Below are 24,038 nucleotides of genomic sequence, written 5' to 3' on the forward strand. Positions count from 1 at the left end.
CTGGCTGGAGTTGGCAAGAGTGATTTGTATGGATCATCACCAGCCGAAAGGAAGAAAGCTTGCTAGAGTGAGGCTGCACATTTCCTTACCTACATTCCACATCTAGGGACTCCCAGGAGATATGATGATTTGAGCATGCCTGGCTGTAATCACTGTGTGCCAACATGTGCTGCGAGTGTTCAGGTTAGAGGCTCATGGCATATCTAGGACAGCAGAGTGCCTTGCACCTCATCGCTTCGAAACTCACATTGATGCACAGCAGGGAGGTTCGTTTAATATTTTGTGAAATGTTAAGAAGCCTCTGCAGAAACAGTTCATGTGCAAATTTCCTTTTATATCAAAGAAAATTTCAGTACAACAACAGAAAAAACAAAACTATATAAAGTATAGATAAACTTTACATCAATCCTGGTATAAAGCACAATATAAAGACTGCAGTTGTCAAACATTTCTGTTCTCATTAAGAGTTATACTGTGTATTTCTATTAAAAACATGTGTGTTACCAATTCTTCTACAATAAATTATTATGTGAAATTCCATGAATGCATGCAGGTTTTGACACAAGCTTTTCGACTATTGAGGGAGACACAAAATGTACTGGATAATGCTTCCCAACAATCTTACAAAAAAGAACTAAAATAGAAAGAATCAGAATAAACTACTGACCTTACTTTAACCTTCTGAAAGTAAATAGAACATGGAAGTAGTACAACAGATGAAGAACTGGATTTCTGATCATTTCCTCTTCAACTGCATGTGAAGGATTCATACATATAATTTCACAATTTGATAATTAGCAGTTTTAGCTTGCAGTAGCTTTCATCCTAGAACAAAACTGGTTGGTATTTAATTTTTAAAGCAAAGTGCAGGAATATGCCACATATATAACGGGACACAGCTGAAATCATCTCCTTTCCCCCAGGGGCCTCTCTTCGCATTTACTGCTTCCGCCTCAAGGGCTAAAGCCTACTTTTTCCCCTCCCTGTTCCTGATCTTCCAACGCTACTAATGCAGCATTTCCCACACAGACGCTTGTTTTGGAAATGGCCAGATCTTGTTATCTTGTGGACGCTATCCAGTAAGCGAGGATCAAATGATGTACTGTACCAGCTGGAATATCTCAACAGCCATTCTGGCAGATGAAGGGGGCAGCAGTGACTTCTAAACATCACGTTCTGGCGCTGTATGTGTGGGAGCTGGTGTGCAGTGGGTTGTCCACAGCAAAGTAACTCCCTCACAAGTGCCTCCCACCCCCAGAACATTCTCCAGGTTAACGGTTGAATAACAGGAGGAAAGTGACCTGGCATGGACGTGGCTGTTACAGGGGGGTTGTCAAGGACTTAGGTTGAGGCAAAATCGTATTCCAGCATCTGTAGCCACACTGGGAAGCCCTAATTAAGTTTCACTATTCTCGAGCTTTTTGGGGACACTGTCTGCCTCATCACCCATCAAACCTATCATGCAGTGGAACATCAGGAGCTCTATGGACTGTTCAGACAACGACTGTTCAGAATGCAGCACTGAATAAGTGGCCCGAGAATTCAACATCGACAGTAACATCACAAATGAAGTCATTAGCCACCTTCATGGGCCCTCTGTTGGAATCAGTAAGTGCTGCATGACTAATCATCTTAAACAAGCCTTCATGGTTTCCATATACAGTAGGCCCTCAGTTTGCTTATCTCCCGACGTCTAGTAATCTCTGGCTTTGAGCTGTCATAGCTTCCCTAAATCTTCCTGGAACCTTCTGCACAGTTATCCCATGAAGAGAGCTCAGCACACACATCTGCGCACGTTTGGAACAGGGGCTCCACAAATCTGGAATAAGCAGTCTTAAACAAATTGCTATCTTTAATCGACCTCAGAAATTCTCAGCACTCTATTCCTGCATTGTCAGGTTTAATCAGAGTCAGTGCAGGACTCCTAAGCATTACATCTGTAAGCAACTTCAACAGACTGGCCTTAAGATCTGGCAACACACCAATCATGCCTTCAGCCACATCACTGCCATTGGACTTGATCCCTGTGCTGCCTTAGCACAAATCCTACTTCTCCCACCTGTACACCTCCCCATCAGTACTTGGCACAACAGAGCCCACTGCAGCTCTTGCATGCAGCCAGTCAATCCTTAAACACTGTTGTTTCTTGTGTCTTAAAAGGCTACCTTATGTCTCTCTCCATATCCTAGGCCAGCCTGGGTTATATCAAAACTTTCATTTATTCACATAACCTTCAAGAAAGGACTTCATTTTTTCAATTAAAGGTAATTTCATATCATTTCTACTGATCCAAAGTAGTGTAGGGTTGGTATGACTGCAATACCAAATGCTTTTTCACTTTGCCCATGACAGAAATGAATGACTACAGACAATAAAAATATGAAACACAAAATGACTTGCAGCAAATTAGAAAATTAATACATTTATATTATCCAGACAATTTAATGCAAATAAAGGGCTATTGAAATTCTTCAAATGAGTCAGGACTTAGTTATTAGCATCATATCACACATACTGTATAGGAAAAGTACTTCACTAGATGACAGATAAAGGGAATGGCATATTTTCAAAGTAATGTACCTCATTCAATCTCATCCTAGCTGCACTTTAAAATTAAGAGCAACTGCATGTCACACAAACCTTTTTATTTGCAGTTAATGGACTTTACTGAGCAAAATTAAGTCAGTTTGGAGAGCAAGATGTGTAGAGAAACGTATATAAGGCTATTTCAAAGTGCACTGGTATTCCAATAGAGATTTTGACGTTCTATAATGCATGCATGATTTAATAAGGAAACAATAACATAGACTATTATGTACTCTTTAAAAAATGTGTGCATCCTATGCTCGGAAGTAAAACCTGTTGAGTCCTAAGCAAGAAAGGTATTGCTAAAACTGCACAATTTCCTACTGTATCACCATCTGAAATGCTGCATTAGATTGTAGCTTCCAGATACCAAAATTGATAATTTTCCACTGTACCAGACACCAGAGCAGAGCAAAAAGCTAATCCCAGGACTCAGTGGTTACAGGGTGGTTAGAGAGTTTTTTTTGCTCCCAGAAACAAATTAAACATCACAGAGCTTTGTGGCCTAACCTCTCTGAACCATTTGTTAGGTTAATTGCATACATTTCTTAAATAATCTTCAGGGCAAGGGATAGATACTGTAGCTTTAAATATGTCACAGCCAATATTTTATCTTTGCACACAGTTGTAGACTTTATAAAAGCAGGATATTTTTAAGTAAATGAGTGCCAAACGTAAGCTTAAGAAACTGACGTAATAAGCAAGAGAAATTAACTAGGCGACAACGTTCAGTGTATGAGGTTTTGAGAATTGTGAAAGGGAATGACAAATCTAATCTACATGGCTACTTCAAGGTGAAAATGCACTAGAAGCAAAGTCACAAGTGAAAATCAACAGCAAGAGGTTTCAGGAAAATTACTCTTTTTTCTGCAGAGAATACAAATGGAATGCACTCCAAATCAAGTGTGCAAGAGATGTACAGTATTAACAAGCTTCTGGAATAAATACATTGCTGTAGTAGAACACAGAAGAGTGAGATGATCTCTTTCTTATTTTTCATTTTTGCTTTAGAGAACCCGATTAAAAATCAACAATTAAGTGTAAGATAAGTGAAAGTGTTAAGTAAAAGGCTTCAATAAAACACGTCAAAACTTGAAAGGCTTAAAAATAGCTTCTCCACCATCTCGTCTTTGTCTCTCACATCTAAAAATATTTTGGATGTTTGCTTTCTCATCCACAATAGTGTTGCTCAATTCTTTTATACCTTGTTACTGTAACTTGCTCTTTACATGGCCAGCTTTTTTTAATCAAAGTTGCAAACTGCAAGAGATTTAAAGAGTACATACTGAAAAGCATACTGTTTTTTAAATTGCAGAAGCAGCCAAGAAATAGTCCATTAATCCGGAGCTGTTGTAAAACTGAAAATCTGCATAATTTTCATTCCAAAGAAATACATCCATGTTTTATTCAGCTCACAAAACATCAGGCTGCTTATAAGAAAACTAGCTCTCTGCTTAAGACTTGTGTGACCTGATCATAAATTATGAGGGTTAATGCATTTACTGCACAAGAGTGCATCTCAGTGTGTAATGGTGGTGATCCGAAAACAAAACTAATATAAATCTATGTACATAACTAAAGAATAGTGGTGTTAGCTTCCTCAGCTGTGAGAATTTAATGAATCAAATCTAAAAAGTATTTTTTCATTTATTATTAACTGTTTGCATAACATGCTTTGGCCCTAAAGGGGAATGTACACTGAATAAAAAAACAATGAAAACCACTGAGGAAACAAAAGACTTATGCATATTTTATATAATGGTATAATCACATAATACTGTAAAAATAAGCATGTTAATGGTTCAACAAGCTGTTTTAGCTTCCAAAAGCAAACATACAAAAACAGGTCAATCTCAACACTAGTTCAGAATGATTTTGCAGTTCCTGTATATCATCATCTTGCATTACATATACTGTAGAATATAATTGCATGGACAGAACTTTGCCTTGCGATATGTTTTTGAACTGAACATGTTTGTATTGCAATTTTCATATTAATTTCTGTAGTTTCTTATGTTTTCAGTTCTGTAGGTCAGTACAGTACATGGCAAATGCTTCTTAGAAATGATTATAGTCTCCCATGCATTCTCATACCAGTGGTAAGCTCAGTGAGGATGGTGTATTACTCAGTGAGGATGGTGTATTATATAAACAGCGAGTTCCCTTCAAAGCAGTAATGAACCAGCCCTCCATGTCCCTCTGTGTAGCAGCTGGAAAGAAGCATCAGAAATCAAACTGAGTGCTCTCAAATGCTTGTTGTAGCCTTTTACTCGACTAATCCAAGGAATTCAAAGACTCTCTGTTAATGGTTTGTTTTTGCTCCCTGATCTTCCAGTTGGGTATGTTGAGAGCAGATAAATGTAAATGAAAACACGTGACTAAAGACAGATGCCCCTGAAAGCTGGCTGACATTTCCTATTGCTTATATTTCAAATGTCAAAGAGACAGATGACACAGTGCTCAAAAGTAATGAAATGCATTGACCTGACAAGAGCAGGGAGCAGGGGAAGCTGATGAAGGAGTTCCTGCAGTGACTGGGAATGGAGAGGAGAGGAGAGTGCATCCCTGATGACGAGTAATGGATACAGACATGGCTGGGTGCCAGAGGTTTGGGAGATTTATTCAAAATCATCAGAAAAGATGACAGACCTGACTAACGTATTAGCATATCACATGGCTAATTAACCAGAACCCAGTTTTGGGCAACTCTAAACTGACTTCTGCCACATCTGATCCAGCGACTCCAAAACATAAATATGTCTGCACCTGAGGTCACATCTCATCAAAACCGTACCCCAGTCTGGATGTTGGACATTGATACCTGCCACATAGAAACCAGGATTACCAGGAATACCAGGATTATTATCTGGCTCACCAGAACACTTTGAAACAATGACACTTATTAAAAACAATTTTGGCTTTGAATGAGTAAATATAGCCACAGTTCCCAATTTCATGTATGCCTCCATTAGTAGCTTTTCAAAACAACTCCTGGCTGTGTGACTGGGCGAGCTATAAATGTCATTTAGGCTCGAGTACCGTATCATTTAAGCATTAGTATATGCATGATATTTTTAATAATTAGTTTGGGAGAGTAACATAAAGGCTTAAAAAGCAACATCATACCTACTGTACATTGGAAATTGTATTTGAGTGACTGTAACTTCCTTTCATTGTTTTACGCTAAAACCTTTTTTCCAATTCAAGATTCAGGATCAGGTGCCAGCAACAATGTCATGATAACCTGAATTAAATCAAAAAGCATTCTTGTAATTGACATATTTGAACAGCTTTGTTTCTGTTTTAAGTTATACCTGTCTGTGTGAAGCACAGAGTCATACAGAAACAGTAATATTGAGAAAGGGTCTGAAGGGAAAGTGGACACTGTTTAGCCTGTGTTGGCAGATACTTACAGTACCAGCATTACTCCGAGCGCCAAGCACATGTGTGCTGACCTGTTCCTGACAATATTCAGGAACTATTTAGCCACACCGATATGCAGTAATATTATAGTGAAATATATTTTAGCGGTCTTCTATCGTGTTCTTAAGTTATCTCTCAAAGAGTTCCAATGGCCATTAAAAACCATAATAAGGTTAGAAATAAGAGGCCATCTGTCCAATCTTAGCAGTAGCTGTGATTTATACACGAAGCCCACTGACCCCTGGCACAGTGAAAACCGAGACCCAGTGGGGCCTGCCCAGCAGCAGTCCCAGCAATTCGAGTGGCATTAACCAGCCCTGGCACCATTTCCCTCTGTAGCCCCTAGGGGGCTGAGCACCAATTCTACACATACATGTATGTACAGTACGCAGTCAAGAGGAATTATATTCTCACATTAGGTTAAAAAAGCTGCTGATTTAGGGCTTTGTGCTATGTCACTGGAGATCCCAATATTTGTACAGCTAATTATAATGAACACAGTAATGATTATGATAATACAATAATTAAAATACTTCTGTAACTATTTTATCTGATGATAATGCATTCATTCCAAGCTAACTGTGGCTTTGGAATCATAAAGAAACAATTCCAAACAATTTCTCTATTAGCACATTGCAAGCTGTGTGCCATTGCACTACTTTAGAAACTTCACTTTGTGCAAAAACCTTTACTCAGAAGGCAAAAAGGGAGATGTGCCAGTTATACCTGAAATCTAATAGGAAGGAAAAAAGCTTAAGAACAGAAATGACATTAATTCCAGGACACCAGACATACTCCCAACATGATCAAAGGCTTTGGAGAGCACATGTGGCTCGTACAAAGGGAACAGCTAGCTAATATTAGGATCTGAATCCAAACTCTTCCGTTAAACATAAAGAAGTACGTAGGCATAAAACTAGTTCAATCAATTTTAATACGGGAGTACGGGCTTCATGTACTTAAGTACCTATAATGTTAATTAGAAAAGCTGAATTCTGGTGTCATCATATTACTTTGATCAATAAAGCTGCCTACTACTCTTCTGTCTTGACACACAAGCCTGCTGATTTTTCAGTTTCAGTTTGTTTTAAATTAATTACTTCATCCCCCATTTCTTTTCCTTACTTTCAGTGAGGACGGTGGTGTTCCATCTGAATAAATGATTCATTTAGTTCATTTTGGCCCATTGAAGGAGGGCAAGGAAACTTACCTGTTAAATTTGTGCTGTGATTATAATTATAAGTCCCTCAATTACATCTCTGAGAATAATAAGAGCTGAAGTCAGTTAATTACCAAAAAGCATAAAGATGCAATACAAATAATTAAAATACACAATTAGAAAAACACGAGACCTCAAATACTCTATTAATGGGGGCGTCCAATTATTAAGCCAAGCAAAGAGACTTGTTCAGGATGGATACAGCAACTGTTCTGTCTTCACCAAAGGTAAACACTCAACAGAATGATTGAAATGTCAAACATCAATCTATGAAGTTATCCAGTGAAGTCAAAGCAAACACATATAGGATCTTAGACTGTATATAGGAGCAAAAAGCAGAAAGTAGAAAAAAGTAGAAAGAAGAGACTTCTAGCTGTGTAATAAATCTATTATGCATTCGTAAAGGATCAACCTTCATATATTATATTTGTGTGTTAAATTATTAAAAATCACTTCTGTCACTGACCATTTAATTGGAATCACCAGTTCTACTTTGTTCATTGCTGTTAGCTTTTGCCCATCAATAGTTTCGGGCTCGGACATTGCACGGATTTTGATTTAGACTGATTAAATCCAAACTTCAACACACCCTCTGAATGTAAATTTGACACAAGCCCGTGCCTTTTTTTTTCACCAAAGGCTTCTTGAGTGCACCCACTTGAAGGTTGCGATCAAGTACTGGAAAGGCTGCAGCTGTAGTGTGGGTTATTTTGTGACACCCAGCTCAGGCCAAAGCAGGAATGGCCCTGGACAGGCTTCTGTTGAGCTCTCTTCTTCAGCATGCGTGTGTGCTTCAATCATGCTTACTCAGTCCACAGCTCTGCCGTTCGCCGGACAGGAACAGTCCTTTCACCCATTTCTATCCCTTGTCTGGGTGACACACTCTCAGGTATCACCTCACTTCTGCATTTGTTGCTCATAATGACGGTCTTTAATATTTCCTTTTTAATTGGACTTTAATGCCTACTCCACCCACATGGAAAGAAATCAAAGATATCCCAAAAGATTTTTTCTTCTTAAAATAGTCTGCTATTTTGGTTAAAAACTAAACACGAGTCCAAAATGAATCGCAATTCCAGATGGTTATGACTAAGTTTTCTCTTAATTAGGATTTGGAGACAGCAGCTACAGATAAATACTTATTGGGATACAGAAAATCATAAGATCATTTTTTGAAAGTGTTTTGTGAAATATTTGGAGACAAGAACAGTCAATAAAATGCTGCTACAGCTGGAGGTCCAAATCAAATGCAGAACCATGTATCCAGCAGGGCTTCTGACGCCCAGGAAAGGTGCTAATTGGGACCTGTTATGCGAGTTATTCATTAAATTGGTACAGTACAGGTGAAAAAGCACTGCAATACAGGACTTTGAGCATGCCCAGGTTAACAGTTTAGCATTCATTACTGTTTCCCACAAGCAAATTCGGGGATTTTCAACTACTGTATATTAACTACTAGTGACAAAATTTACAATCTCTGTGTTCAAAAGTTAAATCCACCCTGGCTCTGCACTGTTGTATGACACCCAGCTCTAAAAATCTTTCTTGTGGAGTCTTAACACAAATATTACACACACTGGTTCTTACAAGTGGTCATCTTGTGTGGAAGACCTGGTCCTTCCTGGCCTCCTGGTGACCAACACTGAGAGACCCTTCAGCTGCCTCTCTCTATATGGCACCAGCCCAGATAAGACCTCATTCCCACAGCCAAAATAGCAACATACAGTATCCTTATCTGTCAACTGTTGGGTGTGGTTAATCATCTTAACTATTAAAAAAAAATAACTCTTTTCTGCAGTTGATCAATTGTTCACAATCACCCAGCTCTTTGTGTGGTTGTCTAGAGCAATCCAGCTCTTCTTGCATTGCTCAGTCTCCTTCTGTCTGCTGTGACAAGTCAGCTCCAGATGTTTTTTGCAGATCACTGGGGAGCTCAGATATTTTCTGCAGTCTGTTCTGGAGAAAAGCTGGAAATAACTGTCCCCACAGACAGCTGTGTGTGTTTTTCATCCACTGTGAAGCTGTGTCATGCTGAAATATTCACTCTATAACCAGGACTCTATCGGTAGTCTGCAAATGTTAAATTGATAGGGCACAGAATAGTACTGACACAGTTGTTGTACCCTTTAGCAAAATACTTTAATAGCTCCAGTCTATCCAGTGTATCCAGTGTAATCCTATGATGGTCTAGCATCCCATCCAGGGTGGAGTCCTGTCTCAGTCAGTCTGTAGTCTCAGACTGCTTGATGCTACAGATACTGGGATTAACTAGAAAAAATACTAAAATATTTCTTTCAGCTGAATGAATTTATGTACAATAAAAATTTGGAGTAAATCATTTTGTAAATCAAAAACATAAATTAACAAAATTGGAATAACAAAATCAAAAATAAAATGCGTTTACCTCCCCGGATTTAAAACCCAACCTGACTGTCACTGGTGTTTCCTCTACTTGGCCTTTTCCTAATCTGTGCAAGACACCACTGTCTTGCTACAATATTAAAGAAATGTTTTCATTGTAAATTGCTCTCTGCAAACGTGAAATTCAGGAATAACACTAGTAAAAAGGTTATGTGTTAAATTCTTTCTTAAATGTACTGTAAATGTTTTAAAATATAACGCTGCCATTCCACACCAGTCCATACAGACATAAGAGAAATCATGGGCATGCTGCAGGCAACTGTCAGTGGCAACAGGCTTGACTGGGTTTTTAGTAATCCTTTAAAATGTGTGGCCTAGGACACAATATTTTGTAAAGGTTAAAAGATATAAAATCATATAATCATATTCAACTTTTTATTAGAGTTGACATCTTTATGAGTGGTGCATCACTGAAATACTCTGGGTAAATGTTCTGTAGCCTCTACAAAATAAAGTCCTACAGAACGTGTGTGGCCCGCCTGCCTTCTTGTGTCCTAACAGCTGCTCCACTGAGGAAGTACAACATGTTTGACACTGCGATCATCAGCAGACCTCTACAGCTCCTCTCATAGTAATGGAGGAAACAAAGAAAAGCATTTTCACCATCGTGCCAAACACACTACATTAGTCCATGACAGAGCACATAAATTAGCTGTTGCAAAATAGTCTATTTCTATTGCTTGTAGTACTCACTGTAGGATAAAGTACAGTACAATTGGCACAAACAGAAAAGCAAAAAAAAAATTCTGCAGCAAGTAGCCTGCTAGAATCTATGCTGAAGAAAATATCAAAAAAAGAAACTGCCTAGGGCTGCAATTGATGATGGCAGGGAGCCTACCTGAGTCAGCACAGCAAGTAAGGTTTTTTTGCTGTTCCAGGGCCCTTCTTCAGTAGTCCTTAAATCTGGTTTCTCTGGTCCGAAACAACAGACAGACCTCAGCAGAGGTCTGGCTGCACACTGAGCAGTTCCAGCTCAGCCTCTCCGTGAGTGATGAATAAATAAGAACCACAAGCAAGAGGCAAATTTGAAGAGTATAGCAGCAACACTGCGCTAATGTCTCTACTGCAGGAGAACAGCTCTGTATTGCTTAATAATTCACAATCTCTACTGGATCTTGCTGCATACTGCCACTTGCTTGGAGCTGTCCTTTCTCAGACACCTAGTTTTATTTATATTTGTCATTTGTGGAACCTACTGAAAAATAAAAGGCACAGAAAAAAATTGACACCTTACTACACCACATAGCAGCTCACAGACATTAACTGCTTACTAAACACCGCACAGGACTTGGATGCATTTCAGGTTTTACCAGTTGCTAGCTCTATGACAAAAAAGTCAACAACCAGCTGGACATGTAAAAAATGCTGCATTGTATTTAGAAAATCTATATATTCAGACAGATGTGGGATTTTAAAGCAATACCACACCAGCGGTGACAAGCTACAGTATAATAGTTTTATACTGTATACTGTAAACTTTTAACAGTTTTTCTTTGTTTCTGATTCATCAGTGCAGTTTGTTTTAAAAAACTGCAGCTTGCAGAACCTGAAGTAGACCGCATATCTGAGAAATGGGGGACTTTGCCATCTCCTAGTGATGACAGCGGAGAGCGGAGTGCACTGACTCACTACCAGGGATCTCCAGTCCTGGTCAAGTAGAGCCCCAGTCCATACTTGGTTCCTTTTTAAAACATTTTCATTAATTACTTTTATATTATAAAAATATTATAACAATTAAAAAATGTTTATTTTTTCCCCAGTAGTAAAGTACTCATTTATTAAATACTTTGCTACATTTGGAATATGATTCTGAAATTTATACAACCATGGTTTCTTAAAATGTATTCAATTTTAAGTGATAGAACTGAGATTTTCAAAAAAAATTACAATCTTTATCAATATTTCTTACAATGAAAATATTTTAAAAAATAAAACAAAAGTAAAAGCAATAATGAACAGTCATTAAGGAGAAAGTTTTAAAAAAATATCACAAGGAAAGGACCTCATTACGCATGTCCACAAGAGCTCAAAAACAAACACCTCGCTCACCAAGTTTTAACACAGCAATATGAAATTAATTACGAGCCATCTGTCCAGACACCTGTTAGGAACCGAGCAGTCATAAGCTGTCTGAGGAGCCATCACTGAACTCTACGCCCTGCTGACCAAACCACTTTCCGAAGGCGTCAAGTTATGTCAGCTCACAAGGGAGAATAAAAGAATCCCATGTCTGAAAAAAAACTGTGCTTTCTTCCAAAATCTTTCCAGAGAGAAACAGACATTTAAAATAAACAACTTCTCAGCAAGGAACTCTGTATATTTAGCTGGCTCTTGTGTAAATTTGTAATTACTACAGTATTGCACTCGAGAAGGATGTTAACATTTTAAAAACATACAGATGAAGAGCTGCATCAGTACGACATAACAAGAAGGCAAAGAGCTAACCATCCAAGACATTTGAGTTTGCTTATTTGTTGTACTGTCTTTATTTCTTATAAACCCACTTCAGGAACTAGGGAACAAAAGTTATAGACCTCGTATCATGTTGCATCTTCACCCTCTGCTGCGACTAATAATTTGTTTTTCTAAAGCTTTCGCCTCATGCTTGAGTTAGGATTGACAACAGAAATGTTTTTTCTTCTTTCTACTTTTCAGAATGGAATTAACTTCTACTTGTGCCTTTTAAAAATACAGGCATTAAAGAGCCACTGCATACTGCATCATGTTTATATGGGTCATAGTAGGAGACAGTCGTGCTGAGGTGTTGGGCAGAAATCGGAAAGAAAAATTCAACTCAACACATGGCCAGTCAGCACATATAGTGTTGCCAGAGCCCCCAGGTGCATCCCTTCTAAGTCTAATCACTAAGCATGACAGTTACCGAAAACCTTGTGGATGAACTTCACTGGCAGACGGTTTGCTGTTAATCCCCTGTTCCAGAGTGTAAATAGGATTGAACAAGCATTAATTCAGAAGTTCAATAGATCAACACACTGAATCAGCTGTATTGGGACTGATCAATGATATTCATCAATGTACTGTCGAGATGGTTCCCAGACTGCAGATTTTCATTTTTACAGACAAAAACAGATATTTCCATAGATTTTATTCACAGAGCAGATAATTACAAGCCACTATGGTCACTTCTAATACATTAATATTTAGTGTATACTTATGCTTATAATGTAAATATGTGATATAATTAAAAATGTTTAGTTTTCAATTTTAGACTATAACATAAGTTGACTATTCAGTCTCTTCCTGATATAAACAGCCTTCTTGCTTCATTTATAAAGTAATCAAAAGACATATCAATCAATCCAAAAATAAAATAAAAAATCAATTTCTCACACTCAGTAATCAGGTCTTCCTTAGGAAATGCCAGGGGGAAGAGTCTTACAGATTCCCCACAACCTGGCAACAAAGTCTTGGCTGCAATGTGATACTCCCTGGGCAGGCTTGTAAATGCTCTCCTGACAACCCTCCTGTGTGCTTTTCAATTGATTCTCAGTTTGCAAACAATAAAACTCCCCCAACCTTATTTTCTACAAGGGACAAACTGTTTTTTTAGAGACTAAAGTGCCTGTAACAAGAAAGTAGAGAGCTAAGCATCCAAAACATTTAAGTTCGCTTATTTGTTGTACTGTCTTCATTTCTTATAAATCCACTTCAGGAACTAGGAAACAAAAGTTATAGACCTCGTATCAGTCCATCGCTGCAGGGGTCTACGTTTTGCATCTCTGTCAGGAGAAAGGTGGACAAAAATGCACTGATATTTATTTGCTCTTCAGGAGCGCGGCTCATTTGAACTTTTTTTCAAAAAACTGCACAAAACATTAAAAGGAAGAATTCAAAGTAAAGCTTTACTGTCCACTGACAGATATGGAATATTAGTGGCCTTGGAAATTCTGGAAATTCATCTCAGACAGAAAAAAACATTTTCAAAAAGCTCCAAGAAATGTTACACATCTTGATATCCCTTTTAGAATCTTAGAAATTGAAGCATTTAAATTCATATACAGTACAGTAGATATAATGGATTTTGACAAAGGGGGGCATGGGACAATGCTAATTGTTCTACATTTTTTGAATACTCAAAAAGTTTGAACAAATTAAAGACAAAGATGTGAAAACATTTCTATAACTCTATAATCTACTATCGTAACTCTGCGTATGCAATGTGAAGATCATTTCACGGACAGGTGAAGTAATTACAAATCATTACATCCTACTGAAGATTTTTACCATGAACACAACATGAATGTCACATATCATATTTTACTAATGTGACATGACATTCCCAACTCCTTACAGATCTCAGGCACCTGGATAATTTTGCTAAACTGGCATGGAGCACTGTGCTTAAGAGCTGAGAAACAGTCTTCTGGTGGACAGATTGTGCTGAAAAGAGAAATCATGAAGATGAGGATTAACACTGTCAGCCAGACATAATTAAGTGCCACTGGCCATGCATACCAATGGGAGACAATACAATTTTGGAAATCTAAAAAACATCCTTGCATAAAAACAATTAAACAACCTGATAAAGTGCAATACTAGGGTTCATGCAGGGAAAAGTCTTACAATGTTATACAATGATAAACCAATTCAGCTCTGCAGAAGTGCATTTAAAACAGACTAGGAGGCACTTCTTCACCAAAGAATTGTGGGAATATTGAACAAGCTGCCCAGCTATGTTGTTGAAACTGATACGCTGTTTCTTTAAAGAAAATGCTGGATATGATCCTTGGATAAATTAGCTATGAGCTACCAAACTGGCTAGATGGGCTAAATAACCTCCTATAATTTGTAACCTTTCTTATGTTTTTAAGTTGAATTTATAGGATTCTGCATGGGCATTCATCCATGCTGCAGAACAGGGAATTCTGGGACACATACTGTAATTTTACATCCAAAGCCTGTGGAGCATAAAGAGTTCAGGTGCTACAGTATAAAAATAACACAGTATTCTCACTTGCGGGCAGAAAAAGCCGTGACTATACAATCATGCAGCTTAAGGTCTTCAGAAAATACATTCCTGCACTTCTATAACTTTTTCATGTCTTCTGCTTGAGATGTAGGAGGAACTTTGATTTCTCATCCCTTTGCAGTCAACCAAATGCTCTGCCCTATTGAATTTAGAGCTTTGATCCTCTTTCTCTGCAGTTATTTAGCCGTATCTTCAGAAATTTCCTGACACTGCAGAACAGAGATCTCTGGAGGCAGTATTACCTCACAATGAAGTAATAAGCCAGATTAACCGAAGCTATCAGTCAGGCAGAAGCATTATCAGCAGGCCATTAACAATGTGCTAATGTTACAAAGGACGCTAAAGAAGAGGCTAAGAGGAAAGAGAGGTTCTTCATGCTCCACACTATTTTCAATTAAACTGTGAAGACAGGTCTGTCTCTCCCTCCCTCATCAGGAATGTGAACTGGCTGTTGGGTGCCATTAAAATTATGAAACCTGAATGGAAAAAAGACCATAAACATACTTCATGAATGTTTTCTTTGCTGAAAGGTGTGTCTTTGGACTGTGGGAGGAAACCAGAGCACCCTGGTTGAACATACAAACTCCACACAGACAGCAAGCCAGGAATTGAACCCAAGGGCCCCAGCGCTGCAAGGGACCAATGCTAACCACTGCACTGACCAAATCAGAGTCGAAATCGTGGACATCAAAATATAAACAAAGACCTCAATTTAGCATCTCCTCAGAAAAATGGCGTCTCTCCCAGCACCGTGAGGCACAATTACTATACGGTCACACTTTCCACTGCATATAATAGCACTATTGGGCCTTTTCATCACTTCCCACTGTTGTCTAGTTGAGGATAGTGACAAAAAAGATGAAAACGTGCACTTACATTTGACATTTATTAGGTAAAGTCTTGCTCATGAGCAGCATTGTGCCATGGAGGTTGGTACTGCTGGCTAAGAACTCTTGTGTTCTGGGCTCCACAATGACCTGGGTCACCTTCTCTGCGGAGTCTTCATGTTACTCCCATGGTTTTCATGGGTTTTCACTGGGTGCTGCAGTTTCTGTCCACATACCACTGACAAGCAGGGTTCACTGGTGCCTCTAAATCGTCCCATATATCTCTGAGTGCATTTTTGTGTGTTCTTCTATGACATGGTGATCTCCCCAGAGTGTTTCCTGCTTTGCACCTATGGTCTACTGGGTTAGGCTACAACTACATTTATACACATTATAAATGCTCACTGAGAAGGTTGCAAATTAATTTGTTTAAGGCAACATGCTTTTTAAAATGTAGTCTGCTCAAGCAGTCTGATCCAGGTTTGAATTTGGATCCAAATGATCCAGGTTTATTCTCTTAGGAATTAAATCTTCTCACATGGCTTAAGCTTGAATGCACTGATCATAGCTTTACCCTATCAAATAAAATTGTTTTTTTGTAAGACTTTAAGAAATGGACTGTATAGCTACTCTCACTTTGTAAAGAAATTCAGTGCTTAATGATTTCCTCCCACTACTGCCCACAAAGCTTTCCAGATGATAAATCAACTACACTACACTTTCAACATTCTGTTGCAGTATGAAGGATGAATTTTACACTGTTATAGCATAGACAATTATTTCAATTATCTTTAAAGCACACTTTGGAAACAACTGAACCTGAACAGAGGGGGCTTTATCCTGACAACAATAAATGACAGTATCTCCCAATATTTCCTCAGTCTGAAGGGATTATTAATCATTTTCAAGCAGTAGAAAAAAACACACCCTGTAGGCATCAGAGTTAATTCAGCAAACCTCTGCTGTCAGAGCTGCAGTAAGTCTGTGACCTCTGCATCATTATAGAAAAAAAGCCAACAATACATCGAAATTCAAATTTTTCAGCACTGATTCATTCTATGAAATGGTTCATCTAGAAATTTCTGTCACATCAAGGTGTTTAGCCTCAAGACAGTGTTTTTTAATGTTTTTTTCTGGGGGTTTTCAAAAAACGTGACCCAGAAAGAAACCCATGACTGGTGAATTAAAATAAAATTATTTTTAATGATAAACACTATCTGCATAGTGTTTTAATTATTGCGATTTAATTTTGCCTAGCACAGCACTTCCAGCTGCACTCCCAGCCTTCCTGTAATTTTGTGAATTTATTCTGTACTGATATGGTTGTTCCTTGTACTTATAGTACCTACTGTACTGCAAACTACATACAAACTGAGAGGTATTAAAACGCAATAAATGAGAATCAGAACCACCATTTGTTATTTTGAATGTCTCAGCGTATGTATTGTAAGTTGAATTTGGAAAAGGACATTTAATCCACACAGATAAAAAAATGATGTAAAATTGTTTTTTTAGGAGCTGAAGAAGCTTGATTAGTAACACAGTGAGTCTTCCGCTGCTTTGCAAGAGCAGATCCTGTCACAGGAGACTGTGTGGTAGAGGCTGGCCTTGCAGTCCGCCAGCGCGGTGCTGGAGGTGCTCTGTCAGAACATGTAAGCTGATGGGATTGGCCAAGAGGACACTGAGATGCTCTGGCAGCTCCATGGCTGGAGGGACCCAGGGTCTTCAGGTTTTCATGTCACCTCTGATCTTAATTATGTCTGTCAGCCAATTATTTGAATATCTGTCAATTGGGTGTGTGCTGAAAAGTGCCTTTAAAAATGGAAGTTGCTCACCCCTACTACAGATGCTGTAAGCCATGAACAGGAGGCTCTGTTGCTTGAGGGTTGGAGTTATATAGGTTTTGCGAGTATTTTTAAACAAGCAGCTTATTAAGACTTACAGAAACTAGCAAAGTGACTTCTTGTTCAAGAGTTGCCAGTTCTTGTTTATTAACCCACTCAAATCAAGGGCTTTCACATTTACCTCACTTGAATAATCCGATGGTTGGCTCAGTTATTTTTTTCAAATTTCATTCTTTTAAAAGATGCCCTTGGCCTGTTCCTGTCCCTCTCAACAGCTACTCTACACAATATTTTCAGCCAAAAAACCAAATCAAAGAAAAATGACATGCACCACCCGAATGACTGGGAAATACCCCAGTGTTTCAGCCTAGGAACGCGCTGTTACATGGGAATTATGCCAAAGAAACCTGCAGACACCTAGCTGAAAGATCAGACCTCGGGGTTACCAGTGTCTTTGATCCAAGAGGAAAGGTGCTTTGTTTTTTGAACATTACAAATGTAAATGTTCGAAAGTCTTCAGCCTTGTTATTGTCCATTACAAATTTCCAGAAACAGAGCTATGAATGATATAAATATGGAGCATTCTTCTTGGTGATTGGTGTATTTTGCAAAAGAGAAGTCAGAGTAAGAAGAGTATGTATTTCTGAGGTTTTTTGGCTATGAAAACATTGCTTCAGAAATAAGGCCTTTGGTTTTTACAAGCCAAATAAATAATTGCAGACATATCAATAGGAAAGAACTGGATGAAAAGACACTGAAAAGACAATGTACAACACTGGAGTAAATAAAACTAAAATAAACTTTCTCTGAACCATTTCCCATCTACTGCCACCTCTCTCTATGAGCCTTTAGATGATAATGTCCCAGAGTTTGTGACACTTACCCCTCTACCATCATCTCTACCACCACTGCAGAGACATTCTGGGTTATCATAAGGGGCCAGGCGGTCATCTGTCAAAAAAATAAACTGAAGCCTAGCACATGAATAAAGGCTCTTTCTTTGTTGTAGTCACATTATCAGGGTTTTTTGTGTTTTTGTTTGCAGAGAGTTAAAATTGGCAAAATAACACAACCACTTTAGATGAAAAGGTAGGCATTGTAGAATGATATATTGTGCTCAGCAAAAATCTAAATGTTAGATAGTAGATAGTTTCTAATTATAACAAGAAATAAAAAAGAAGTGTGACTTACCAGTTGTCTGTAAAAGAGATCTGAACAGCAAGGGCAAACCTGAGTAAAAAAAGAAATTAATGATTTTAGCTAAGATCCACATTTAAATACAACAGCTGCCACAATGCTTGCAAAAAAGTATTAAGACGTAGGTAACAGAATTGATTGGATTTTAATGGAAAAAAATCACACAGAGAAATTAAAATAAATCAATGCCTTTGGAAGGGAGCAGAGAACACTTTATTAAGACATGATTCAGGAATTCAAAATCCTAAAAGAACATGACAGTTTAAATCTGTTAAAAGCTCCCCAAGCACTTTAAAATTATATTACATAAATGGAAATTAAGTGCAAGAGAATTAATTATTAATTTGTATACAAACCACTATTGGTGTTCTTAGGAAACTACATTACCATGTTGTCTTGATAAAGGTCTAAGATGAATAAGCAACTACAACATCAAGACAAGCACTGATCAATATTAACACTGACGAAGCCTGTTATTTTCTTTCTTATGTTCTTACAACAGATGTCATTGCACCGTTGCTCAATTTCTCAATTTATTTCATTTAACTGAGCTTTCACTTAATTTCTTAGGATTTATTTATGCTTTATTTGTGTATATTAGAGGTCTAATAATAGAATCTATGTCTCCTGTTCCTTAGGTGCTGACAAAAGGAATTAATTTTACAATGAAATATTTTAAAAACTGGGTAAAGGACAAACATTCCTATATCGTACAATCTGTTACTAAACTAAAATGATTGTCTTTGGATTTTCCCTTGGTGTTCTTTAAACTCAGCCAGAATCTTATACTATTTGATCAAGTTACGAGTTCTCATCTCTACCCACGTAGACTCTATTGGTACCTTTACCAGATGGTATTTATAAATAGGTATCACAGGCTCAAAACAATAGTCAAGTCAGATGTGATTCCTTTAAAAATTCTAATACAGACAATTCTATAAAGGTTTTCATTTAATCTACAACAAAGGGTGTTTCCACGTGTAAAAGCATTTTGGGGAAAATGAAAATGGAATTAAAGCAAAGAATAACTGAATACTATTCTTCTGGTCACAAGAATTATTCTACTATTCTGTTCAATAAGATACAGTAATTCAACTTCCTGCTATCTGTTTGTTTTACTGAAACCAATTATCTAAGATCCTCTCTCATATATGTGGGGATCTCTAGGGGAGGTGCAGAGATTGATGCTATACATTCTGCATTCTGCATTTTTCAGCACTGAGCTGCGTTACCTAATTGATTAAATATTAAGTCTGATGTAAAACCAGTTTAAAAAAAAAATGGGTTTCAGTGGAGGTGTTTGCCCAGCTGTAGGACAGGTAAACACAGATTATCAAAAGGAGGTTTCTTTTGGTTTGCTCTGGTTAAATAGCTCCTCTGTAAATCATTAAAGTCTTCATTAGTCCTAGAAACATGGCATAATAATACAGGCTAAAAAAGGGCAAAAGTAGGAGGAAGGAACAGCATGCAAGAGGACCTTGTTCTGATCACTCTTGGACACCAGATTCTGTCAAGTAATTTGAACCTTGTTATAGACAGCCTGCTGTTCTATTTACTTTAGGAAATTCTGATTCCCTTTATTGTAGTCCATGTATTTAAACTCTGCTATTATTATCTGTAATACCTTGGTTTGTTTTGCTTGTTTAGGTATTGCATGAAACAAAATCTTATATTGTATCCTTTGAATCCATGTGTATGTGTTGCCATTTATTATAACTGATTGATTCCTGGTAGCCATAAAGTACTCATGGAATCAAATGCTAACCATCACTACCATGAATAGACCTGCCAAGTATTCCAATGTTCCCTGGAAATTCTCCTCAGGATTTAGGTGAGGCAACCTGATTGGATAATGTGCTTACAACAGAAATTCAAGTAAACTGTGACATAGGTATACAACTCCAGCCCTCGAAAACCAGAATCTAGCAGGTTTGTAGGCGTCTTTAAATCCACAACAGATGAAGACATTTATTACACTTATTCAATTAAACCCCTTATTAAGTTAAGTTACTGTATCTGCACCACTTACAATTCTGAACAATTCCACTAACAGCTTCTTCTAAAGTCTACATGCCATTCCCAGTATCCACTGGTGCATCAGTATCCTAGTCTGCATCCAATAATAACTGGAACCTTTTGGACACTTGAAACCCAGTAATTGTTGCCCCTTTGCAGTGCATGTTTCCTATTATTTTACCCTACAGTAACTATGAACCAGTCTGGGGTTTTAACCCTTCCTCCTCACTTAAGTGAGCATACTACCACACTACATGAACAGGTTAAGTAAATGTTTCAACTCAGTCAAACCTTTTCACCATTCAAACCAAGAAGTCCATCTTCTAGTTCACGCACTGTGATCTCAAAGTGTTGAACAAGCTGGCATTGTTTGCAGATGAAGCCTTCTTGGATGTCTTCATTCATAAGATCAACTGTTTCATAAACTAAACTGCTCTGGAGTGCTCACTGGGTATTTAATATAGGTTCCAATGTAGACTAAATTGGTCTTGGCTAAATTAATGTTCTTTGTGGCCCGAGAGAACATTAGAAATATAGTATATCTATAACAGTGTCACAAGAGAGCAATAGGTACTATATTTAGACAGCAGTAAGCTCTCAATAAGCAGGAGACACTCCAAATGCTAAAGGAAAAGCCAGAGGAATCAGCCCACTGAATACAATCAGACAAGACATATTTTGGAGTACCATTCTGTTTTTCTAATGGAAATCTAAAATGCTTTCCCTCAAAACAAACAAAATATAGGGACTTTTTGGTGGCAGCAGAGCTACTTTATAAAGCTGACATACTGTAATCTAAAAATAAATTGTAATATAAAATGTAATAGCGAAAAAAGAAACACAGAAGCTGTTTAATCCAGATTTACTGCACAAAGCAGAAAACTAGTAATAAGTCAATTACTGTGCAAAACTAAAAACAAACAGCAACAACAGAATTTTGATTAAAGTAATCAGCCAATTACTCCCAAACTAAATAACACACAAATAATGTTTGAGTTAAGCCTTGAAATGAAACAAAGTTTACCTATAGTGCAAGCCACCTAGCAATTTCTGTTGACTAACCACTAATTTCTGTCAATCATCTACAGGCTCACAGAACTCAGGAGAATCTTCTAATTACAGTCCTCAACTTTCCAGCGGATAACATTTAAAATATTCCATAACTCCAGTCCTGCTGGTTCTCCGAAACAGAAGAATAACCAACATCACAGAGGATATTGCTGCCACCAGGACAGGAAGACTGAATCTTTACACCAGATCAACCAATAGGCCAGAAGCAGCATGATACTGTAACATCTGCTTCCGTTTCAGAGCCATAGAAAAATGTGGCCAGTACAGTGAAATGTCTGAGTCCTGTCCACATAACATCACAGAGCTTGCACGGGGCTTTTGGACACCAGTCCTCAGCTGGTGTTCAGACAGCAGGACTCATCTGTGGGGAAGGGTGGAATGCCGTCAACTCCAACGCCTTCTTAACATGGAAAGACATGACCACGTCTGGAAAGAATTCTGAATTAGGGAATAACCCATCTCTAGAACCCCTGACAGAGAATTCAGACGTGTTCTACACTGAAAGGGCAGGGAGGTCACTCACTCAATTTGTAGTAGCCAGAAAAGGAGCACCAGTCAGTAAGGGTAGGCATCCTCAAAAAAAAAAGGAAAATGAGACATCTTGCACCTCTCATCTTGAAAAATAGGAAGCCAAAAAATGGACCCTATTCAACTCTCCATCCGTGTTGAGATGGTATGTAGAAATACTGACAAGAACCTTCTGCAGATGCAGTTCAGCAAGACTGGTCTCAGTGAATTCTTATATTTTGCTCTGTGTCTTTTAAGCATCTTGTTTTACTGCATTGTGTGGTGTTTATGAAATAGTTTTGCCATTGCTTTTGAAGTTAAGCTTCCCAGAAGATTTATATTAGGTACAAGGAACAATCATGCAGGTATATAAAATTACAAAATTAAAAAAATAAATGAAATAATAACAAGGCTGGCACAAACTGGAACCCAACCACAAAAAACAGAAACAAAATAATATGAACTAAAAGTGTACAAATAGTAATGATACAGAACAGTAACGTAAACACTAAACACTCAGTTGATATGTGCTCCATGTTTACAGAGAAAAAAATGCAATTAGCAAACTCCAGCTTGAGAACTTTAAACTGCATTGTAACACAGTGAAAGAGTAAAGGAAGGATGTAACCGAGAGCTGAGAGACACAGATGCTGTGGTCCCCACTTAAGTGGGTTACTTTTAGCATCTCGATCAAGTTCTGATAAGTACTTTTCTAATTCACATTCATTACGACCTGATACAGACGGAGCTCTGCCAAGTACAAATAAACAAAGAGTTGAGTGGGGATCCTCACTATCCCTCTTAGCAGATGGGGTTGTCAAACTGTCAATTACAGTCATGGAGTCTTCATTATCAGCCCTTGATGAACATGATTCAGCTATTTCTGTGTTGTCAGTGGCTGTTAAAATTACTGCTTGCAATTCATACTTAATAGTTTGCTAAGCTAGCCACTTCAAGTCAAACTTTCACATACACCAGCAATTTGAACATGTGTCTAGCACCATGAAACTTCGCTATACTGATTGTGCATCATTAATTTTAAAACTGGCTCAGATTTCTTCAGTCATTAGCAAATTGAATATTTAAATCAGAAAAGTTACAACAGAGTACCAGCACGTACTTCATGTTTCTTGACCCCTAAAAGCAAGAAGCAAGAACAACAAATGTCACAATCAGATTTTATCATATATTTGTAATTATAATAATTACAAATAAATGTTATTATTTTTAAATAAGTATTAATAATTATTTTTGCCATAAAATTAATAATTATTAATACCATAAAATACAAATTATTTTAACATAATATTTACATACCCAATCTGAAATCACCAATTTTGCCTTTTTTTCTTGCAGCTACACACCCAGCAGCCACACAAAGAGGACAATGATGTAGTGTAGACAGAATTCTCCAGTCTGTCCACATTCGAGCCACTGTCTCTTAACACGCCACATACAGCATAGCCCCATACCAGAGGTTAGGTGCTGAGCAGAAGAGAACTGTGTCTCTTAGCAACAGCACTGCACACCTGCAAGCAGTAGTGAGATTCCAGGGGTCACTATGTTGCAGAAAGATCCAAAAGCCCAGGCTGACTAATCGTGCCCAGCATCCTGGTCATGGTCAGCATGACCAAGACTCGAACCCATAACACTACTAGACAGTAGAGCCCAGCATGGGCTGAAGTGAGTGACTTTATTGATGAAGCTCAGAGCCCCCAATCTCCTGCTGCGAATGTCAGGACCTCCTGGTGGCTCCTTCACAGATCCTCTCTATGTGTGAAAAATGTCAGGTCTGGAATAAATGCATTGCTATATTATTAGATATTACAAAAAATATTGGTATTATATTTGATCATTTTATATTATCTATTATATATATATTAATATATAACACTTGTAACTAATAAAAATTTTACAGAAGACCTTTAGGAAGGCTG

General features: G+C 37.9%; 1 protein-coding gene across 8 annotated transcripts in view; it reads right to left on the minus strand.

Annotated features, from left to right (window-relative positions):
- LOC148641757 (rabphilin-3A-like) overlaps positions 1–24,038 on the minus strand; it is a 73,947-nt gene that overhangs the window by 37,167 nt on the left and 12,742 nt on the right. For 4 of the 8 annotated variants that reach the window (XM_088617682.1, XM_088617675.1, XM_088617683.1 and 1 more), the window contains exon 2: positions 18,502–18,540. The gene's annotated coding sequence lies outside the window, so the exon portion shown is untranslated. Of the gene's footprint in view, positions 1–89; positions 330–10,487; positions 10,719–18,193; positions 18,278–18,501; positions 18,541–24,038 lie in introns of those variants that run through there. The other 4 variants (XM_088617677.1, XM_088617676.1, XM_088617679.1 and 1 more) reach the window with 4 other exon arrangements.

Source organism: Lepisosteus platostomus, chromosome 24 (assembly GCF_059453375.1).
Source record: "Lepisosteus platostomus isolate fLepPlt1 chromosome 24, fLepPlt1.hap1, whole genome shotgun sequence".
NCBI lineage: Eukaryota > Metazoa > Chordata > Actinopteri > Semionotiformes > Lepisosteidae > Lepisosteus > Lepisosteus platostomus.